Source organism: Dama dama, chromosome 11 (genome assembly GCF_033118175.1).
Source record: "Dama dama isolate Ldn47 chromosome 11, ASM3311817v1, whole genome shotgun sequence".
Taxonomy (NCBI): domain Eukaryota; kingdom Metazoa; phylum Chordata; class Mammalia; order Artiodactyla; family Cervidae; genus Dama; species Dama dama.
The window spans coordinates 80,655,276-80,662,299 of NC_083691.1; positions in this window are offsets into that span (position 1 = coordinate 80,655,276).

The following is a 7,024-nucleotide window of genomic DNA, read 5'->3' on the forward strand; positions in this document are numbered from 1 at the left end:
ATATCATAGCAATATCTTTTTGGATCTGTCTCCTAGAGTAATGGAAACAAAAACAAAAATAAACAAATGGGACCTAATTAAACTTAAAAGCTTTTGCACAGCAAAGGCAACCACAAACAAAATTAAAAAAAATATCCTATGGACTAGAGAAAATATTTGCAAATAATGTGACCAACAAGGGCTTAACTTCCAAAATATACAATCAACTTAAATAGCTCAATATAAAAAAAAATCAAAAAATGGGCAGAAGACCTAAACAGAAATTTCTCCAAAAAAGACATACAGATGGCCAACAGGTACATGAGAAGATGCTCAGTATCGCTAATTGTTAGAGAAATGCAAATGAAAACTACAAAGATACACCACCTCATGCCAGTCAGAATGGCTATCATTAAAAAGTCTACAAATAACAAATGCTGGATAATGTGTGGAGAAAAGGGAACCCTCCTATACTGTTTGTGGGAATGTAAATTGGTACAACCACTGCAAGAAAGCCATATGGAAGTTCCTTAAAAAACTAAATATAGAGTTTCTATATGATTCAGCAATTCCATTCCTGGGTATATATCTGGAAAATATGAACACTCCATTTTGAAAAGATACATCCACCCAATTCATTCATTGCAGCGCAATTTACAATAGCCAAGACATGGAAGCAACCTAACTGTCCATTGCAAACAAGCGAAGATCATACTGGATACAATGTGAAAGAGTAAGAACTCCAGATAGGAGGAACAGTAACCCGTTGGAAAGCTTGGTTCCCAACCTGGGTCACTGTGCAAATGATTGTGATCATGACTGACATAGGGACACAGGAGGACTGGATTTAATGGAAAAATGAAAAATAGGAAGTTTTCAACGTATTTTCTCATAAGTTCTCATCATTCCTCCTTTAAAGATGTTAAGAAGGAGAAGCGATAAAGAGTGGATATGATGATGCTTGTGTTTATTTCTAGCCCTGAACTAAATATAGGCTTCCTAGAAACTGAATTTGCTGGAAATATACAAAACTGGGAAAGATAAGATCAACTGAGCTTTCACTTCTAGGGACACTCAGAATGAGAACCACCCATTATCACCCTTTCCCCACTAGTCTTCATTCCTTGTGATTTCAAAATTTTGGAAGGCATCTCTTCACAGTCACCTAATGATGATCTTTGAGGGGGAAATACTAATACTCTATCGGGAGCAAAGGAGCTCAGCAAGGACGTGGCTCTCACTTTAGTACACTTACCTTTTGCCAGTAGCATCTGTTACGCTAAGACTTACATCAGTGGGCCGGCATGCAGTAGGGAAAAGCAGCTCATCCACCACCTGGGAATGGATTTCTTACCTGCCTCACTGCAGATAAGGGATGGTATTGATCTGACGGGAGTAGTTCAATTAGCAGAGCAAACAGATTCCTAGGCTGGAGAAAAGAGAAACAACTTTTGTCTTTGACCTAGAGATTTACCTAGGCAACCAGAACTTCAGTTTCTCTGTCTCCTAAGTGAGCCTGGTTAAGTGGTGTGTTACCCAAATGAGTAAATCTCAAATCCAGATGATACAGTTTGGGACCCATAGCTCCAAATAATGAAGATTGTAGGGAGCTTTGATAAACAGGTACATTTCACTGGGGCTCCCTCCCCCTAAAATGGGTTATGAAAAAACATTCTGAGATTCAAGCAAAAGGCACAGTATCTCAGTAAATGAATGTTAGTAATTTAAGAAAACTATAATATTATTGTAATAAATATAGCTCAGTGACAAAAATAGTGGGTTATTTTACAGTATGGCTCAAATAGAGAAAGCACTAATTGAAATACTTACTTTTTATCTTCTACAGCAAGCAGGATTCTCTGGTTGCAAACATAAGAAACTAACTCTACTATTTAAGGAGAGAATTAAGATTGTGGAAAGTTATGGGGGTTGCTCATAGAAGTAAAGGGTAAGATAATAAGGAAGACAGTAGAGACATGAAGCATTTAACTCCAGGGACCTGGGTAGCAGGAACCAGCAGATGCCTCTCCTGTGGAGCAAGTGAGAAAAATGAGTCCCTTATCAAGTCGAGTGACAGGTTTCAAAAATGATGTTCAGAGAGGGATGAGCCTGCATGAAAGAGAGTGATGTTTGAGTAGAGGAAAGCATGTACTTTAAAACTCCTGAAGCAGAGTCCATCAATATGCATACACTTTAGTTCTTTAGCTTGTGTTGACCCCTTGATGAATTACACTCATTTAAAACTGGAAATAGCCCAATAAATACTCTATATAAAGCACATACCTTAAAGGAAGACAGCATGAGGAATAATAACAATAATATTTTAAACCTGGCTGTGCTGGCTTGACATCCATCAAAGTAATACCCCCAAATAGGTTAAGTTGTACAATGATAAGCTTACTAAGGCTGACAAGCCACAGAGGTCATTGGGATAAAAAGAAAAGAAGGGAAAGGAAACTCACCTTCTGAGTAGGAAAATAAAATTTGATTGGGGCAGAGTTTATAACAAAACTGAAAATTAGTTACTTTCAGTTCAGTTCAGTTCAGTCACTCAGTCGTGTCTGACTCTTTGAGACCCCATGGACTGCAGCACGCCAGGCCTTCCTATCCATCGCCAACTCCCAGAGTTTATTCAAACTCATGTCCATTGAGCCGGTGATGCCATCCAACCACCTCATCCTCTGTCATCCCCTTCTCCTCCTGCCTTCAATCTTTTCCAGCATCAGGGTCTTTTCAAATGAGTCAGTTCTTCACATCAGGTGGCCAAAGTATTGGAGTTTCAGCTTCAGCCCTTCCAATGGATATTCAGGACTGATTTCCTTTAGATTGACTGGTTGGATCTCCTTGCAGTCCAAGGGACTGTCAAGAGTCTCCTCCAAGACCACAGTTCAAAAGCAACAATGCTTCGGTGCTCAGCTTTCTTTTTCGTCCAACTCTCACATCCATACATGACTACTGGAAAAACCATAGCTTTGACTAGACAGATCTTTGTTGGCAAAGTAATGTCTCTGATTTTTAATATGCTGTCTAGGTTGGTCATAACTTTTCTTCCAAGGATCAAGTGTCTTTTAATTTCATGGCTGGGAGGAGGGAACTAAGATGGCGGAGGAATAGGACGGGGAAACCACTTTCTCCCCTACAAATTCATCAAAAGAACATTTCAACACTGAGCAAACTCCACAAAACAACTTCTGATCGCTAGGAGAAGACATCAGACACCCAGAAAAGCAGCCCATTGTCTTTGAAAGGAGGTAGGACAAAAAATAAAAGATAAAAAGAGAGACAATAGAGTTAGGGACGGAGATTCATCCCGGGAAGGGAGTCCTAAAGAGGAAGTTTCCAAACCCCTCTCACTGGCGGGTCTGGGGGAAGTTTTCGAATCTCGGAGGGCAACATAACTGGAGGAAAAACAAATAAACCCCACAGATTACATGCCTAAAAGCAACTCCCAGCAGAAAAGTACCCCAGATGCTTGCATCTGCCACCAGCAAGTAGGGGCGGAACGAAGAGGAGCGGGAGGCATTGCTTAGGGTAAGGACCGGGCCTGAGTGCCCTGAGGGCAATCGGAGGGAGCTAACGTGAGATAGCAACTTAGACTGTGGGATAGTGAGAGAGAGAGAGAGAATTAAGTTGGGAAAAGCCCTAAACTTAGGCACTACCCACCGGTAGTGGGTAGTGAATACCAGAGCGAATACCAGGAAGAGCTAGCCGGTGGCAGACCAGCCCATCCCCCACCGGAGGCAGGAGGCAGAGGGGAGGGGAAAGGGGCAAACTCGGCCCCAGAGACGGCATCCCCTACCAAACTGCAAACAGGCTCCCAGCTTCTAACCAAAGACTTCCTTGAGATTCTGTATGATCGACATCCTTGAGATTCTGTATGATCGACATCTACCGGGAGGGTCACAGCTGGAGTCCAGCTCCCCAGAACTGATACAAGGCGCACCCGACTGGCGTGCATGGAAACTGAGGCTGGGACCGCGGAGGGGATAAGGCGCCTTGCACCTGGGGAGAGTGCGCTCGTCAAGCTCCTGGCTGCCTGAGCTGCTCCAACTGGGGAAGGCACAAAACGCAGGCCCAACCGAGTCTGTGCTTTTGTGGAATACCCGAGAACCTCAACCTGAGCGGCTTAGGCCTGGGAAGTCCACGCAACGCAGGGCCCGCTCCCTGGAGAGCAGCCTGGAGCCTGAGCAGTGTAGACGGGGAAAGCACACACACCCGCCCTGAGCGGGGGCAAACCCAGCGTGGCCGGAAAACCGCGCGTGCTCCCCACACACGCCAGTGACATTTGTCTGCAGCACCCCTCCCTCCCCACAGCACGACTGAACAAGCGAACCTAAACAAGAGACCACCTCCACCCGCGTGTGTCACGGCGGAAATTACACACTGAAGAGACCTGCAAACAGAAGCCAAAGAAACAAAGGGAACCACTTCAGAAGTGACCGGTGCAACAGATTAAAATCCCTGTAGTTAACACCGACTACACTGCAAGGGGCCTTTAGATAGCGAGAAGTGTAAGCTCGAACAAGGAGCTATCTGAAACTGAACCGAACCCACACTGCCCGCAACAGCTCCAAAGAAATTCCTAGATATATTTTTACTACTAGTTTGTTTTTTTTTTTTTTTTTTCTTTCTTTCTTTACTTTTTCTTTTTCCTTTTTTTTTTTTTTTTAAAGTCCTCTATTACTCCTCTATTACTCCTTAATTTTCATTTTTATAACCCACTATAACCTGGCCAAAAAAAAAAAGGACCCTATTTTTAAAGTGAACTCCATATATATTTCTTAAAATTTTTTTGTGTTCTTGTGGTTTTTACTATTGTATTTTTAAGAGTCTAACCTCTACTCTAGATTTTTAATCTTTGTTTTTCATTATTTGATATCAATGTTGGACATTTAAGAATCCAACCTTCAGTACCCATTTTTACTCAGGAGTGTATCACTGGTTTGATCACTCTCTCCCCCTTTTGATTCTCCTTTTTCTCCCCTAGATCACCGCTATTTCCTCCCTCCCCCTTCTCTTCTCAATCCAATTTCTGTGAATTTCTGTGGGTATTCTGGGCTGCGGAGAACACTTAGGGAACAGAGTACAACCTAGATCTGTCTCTCCTCTCTTGAATCCCCCTTTTTCTCCTCCTGCTCACCTCTATCTCCCTCCTCGCTCTCCTCTTCTTCATGTAACTCTGTGAAGCTCTCTGGGTGTCCCTCACTGTGGAGAATCCTTTCACCATTAACCTAGAAGTTTTATTATCAGTGCTGTATAGAGGGAGAAGTCTTGAGCTACTGAAAGAATAAGACTGAAATCCAGAAGCAAGAGGCTTAAGCCCAAAACCTGAGAACACCAGAGAACTCCTGAATACAGGGAACATTAATTAATAAGAGATCATCCAAAAGCCTTCATACCTACACTGAAACCAACCACCACCCAAGAGCCAATAAGTTCCAGAGCAAGACATACCACGCAAATTCTCCAGCAATGCAGGAACATAGCCCTGAGCGTCAATATACAGGCTGCCCAAAGTTACACCAAACCCATAGACCCATCTCAAAACTCACTACTGGACACTCCAGTGCACTCCAGAGAGAAGAAATCCAGCTCCACCCACCAGAACACCGACACAAGCTTCTCCAACCAGCAAACCTCGACAAGCCAAACACCCAGCCCAACCCACTGGGAGAAACTTCCACAATAAAAAGGAACCACAGACTACCAGAATACAAAAAGGCCACCCAAAACCCAGCAATTTAAATAAGATGAAAAGGCAGAGAAATACCCAGCAGGTAAAGGAACATGAAAAATGCCCACCAAGCCAAACAAAAGAAGAGGAGATAGGGAATCTACCTGAAAAAGAATTTAGAATAATGATAATAAAAATGATCCAAAATCTTGAAAACAAAATGGAGTTACAGATAAATAACCTGGAGACAAAGATTGAGAAGATGCAAGAAATGTTTAACAAGGACCTAGATGAAATAAAAAAGAGCCAATTAAAAGTGAATAATGCAATAAATGAGATCAAAAACACTGGAGGGAACCAATAGTAGAATAGCGGAGGCAGAAGATAGGATAAGTGAAGTAGAAGATAAAATGGTGGAAATAAATGAAGCAGAGAGGAAAAAGGAAAAAAGAATCAAAAGAAATGAGGACAACCTCAGTGACCTCTGGGACAATGTGAAATGCCCCAACATTTGAATCATAGGAGTCCCAGAAGAAGAAGACAAAAAGAAAGGCCATGAGAAGATACCCGAGGAGATAATAGCTGAAAACTTACCCAAAATGCGGAAGGAAATAGCCACCCAAGTCCAAGAAACCCAGAGAGTCCCAAACAGGATAAACCCAAGGCGAAACACCCCAAGACACATATTGTTCAAATTAACAAAGATCAAACACAAAGAACAAATATTAAAAGCAGCAAGGGAGAAACAACAAATAACACACAAGGGGATTCCCATAAGGATAACAGACATTTGTTATCTTTCAATAGCAACTCTTCAGGCCAGAAGGGAACGGCAGGACATACTTAAAGTTATGAAAGAGAATAACCTACAACCCAGATTACTGTACCCAGCAAGGATCTCATTCAGATATGAAGGAGAATTTAAAAGCTTTACAGACAAGCAAAAGCTGAGAGAATTCAGCACCACCAAACTAACTCTTCAACAAATGCTAAAGGATCTTCTCTAGACAGGAAACACAGAAAGGTTGTATGAACGTGAACCCAAAACAACAAAGCAAATGGCAACGGGACCATTCTTATCAATAATTACCTTAAATGTAAATGGGTTGAATGCCCCAACTAAAAGACAAAGACTGGCTGAATGGATACAAAAGCAAGACCCCTATATATGCTGTCTACAAGAGACCCACCTCAAAACAAGGGACACATACAGACTGAAAGTGAAGGGCTGGAAAAAAAGATTCCACACAAACGGAGAACAAAAGAAAGCAGGAGTCGCAATACTTATATCAGATAAAATAGACTTCAAAATAAAGGCTGTGAAAAGAGACAAAGAAGGACACTACATAAGGATCAAAGGATCAATCCAAG